The following is a 1,822-nucleotide window of genomic DNA, read 5'->3' as shown; positions in this document are numbered from 1 at the left end:
CCCTCTTTCAAAATGCCGACCGGAAGAGCCGGTAAAGGGTATAACTCCCTCAACCGGTGAGGAGCCAGGCTAATTAACGTGTAATAACTGCCTGCAAGGACCTCCAGGTATCCTTGGATGTTATTACACTGGTACATTTTGTCAAAGATAAGATCTATACATGGAAATAATGAAATCCAGTGGTGATACAAGAGTCTGGTATAGCATCATATTGCTCTGTGGTGTTTGCATCTGGAAAATCATGCTGCACTAACAGGGGATCTACTAATTTCAATCCCTAAACTTAAATTATATATATCTTTTGTGATCAGATGTCATCATCTTTGTTAAATTTGTCTTGTCTGCTCAGCTGAGAAGTGATGTACTTAGACTTGTCATCACAACAAACACTTGCACAATCAGCTGACTGCTTCCCACACACACATACACAAATCTGACCCAAAGCTGCTGCAAAAATCTCCTCTTATTTGTCTCACCAAACTATAGCGCAGAAACGTGTGGACCCATTGAAAATATTCACTAATTCATAGCATCTAAGAGGCCAACATGAAGGCCTGCTGGGATGAAGCACACAGTTGGAGACAAATCAATATTGACTCACTTTAATACAAAAAAGAGAAGATTTTGGTCTCCCTCTTGTGGAGGAACATTTTAATATATTTGCAGACTAAAGTAAAGTTTTCCTATTTTCCAGTCTGGGTGCCTCCTTGTCCTGCTTACCCTTTTCAGGACTGTGACGCATCCATTTTGATGATCTTTGGAAAATATCTGCACCACAATGGGTCTTGTGTTGCACAGCTTGAATTATAAGAACCAACAAAAAACAATAAGAGCCATTTTGTGTACTGTATTTGTGACTGAGCTACTGTAAGAATACACCCTTAAACTCTGACATTTATTGTTGAAGAAGACTAGAGAACAATTTATTTAAAAAAAAAAAAACAAACACATGAAGCTCAACGTGAGTCAGAAGATGGACTTTGTTATTCAAAGGTAGTGTGGCACATTGTAAATCATATCTGAGACTAAAAAGGTTGCCTTCAGGACTTCATCTATCCTATAACCATGTAGTTGAGTGAGGAAATAAGTCACACGGTTATCCTTTTTGCCACTGAAATAGGGTGGCAGAGTTGTTTTGCACCAATCACATTTGCTTTTTAACTTGGCACCCTGAAAATTGTCCGAGGAGAAAGGAGATCACCCTGTGCCCCCATCTCTTCAAAAAGGTTGACTCCACTTTTTGGAGATTTAAACGCCACCAAACGTCATAAGGTGTGTGCACACTGCAGCTCATGAATCACAAAAAAGTCCCCATGAGTACAATGAACAATTATCAAACAGTCTTGAACAATGTTTATGAGAGGTTTTGCTAATGTTATTGAATCACCATGTTTTCCATCAACATGTTTTCTCAGTTACAATGCACCAGCAGACTGAGGACTTGGCTGTAGGGCTAGGCAATGATAGAGATCACAATAAACAAGATTTTTTTTCATCTTTTCATCTCATGAGAGTGAACAAATTATGTGCCTCAAAGATAAATATTATTAAGATGATGAGTTCAAGTTGTCCTTTCCAGAGATTACATTCACATCTATTTTAGCATTACAAAGTGTTTTTTTACTCTTGTTTTGAAAGTCTATCCATAATTTTTGAAGAAAAATAGAAGAAAATAACTAAAATATTGCTTCTTTAACAATAAAGTATTTGATAGGGAACTTATATGATATTACAGTATTATGGTATTTGTCTATATGTAATGATACAGCCATTATATTTCCAAGGCACTTGTTGCCTGCTATGGTCCTGAATATTAAATATA

The sequence above is a fragment of the Epinephelus lanceolatus genome, chromosome 19, assembly GCF_041903045.1.
Source record: "Epinephelus lanceolatus isolate andai-2023 chromosome 19, ASM4190304v1, whole genome shotgun sequence".
Taxonomy (NCBI): domain Eukaryota; kingdom Metazoa; phylum Chordata; class Actinopteri; order Perciformes; family Serranidae; genus Epinephelus; species Epinephelus lanceolatus.
This window is presented reverse-complemented; position numbering follows the sequence as displayed.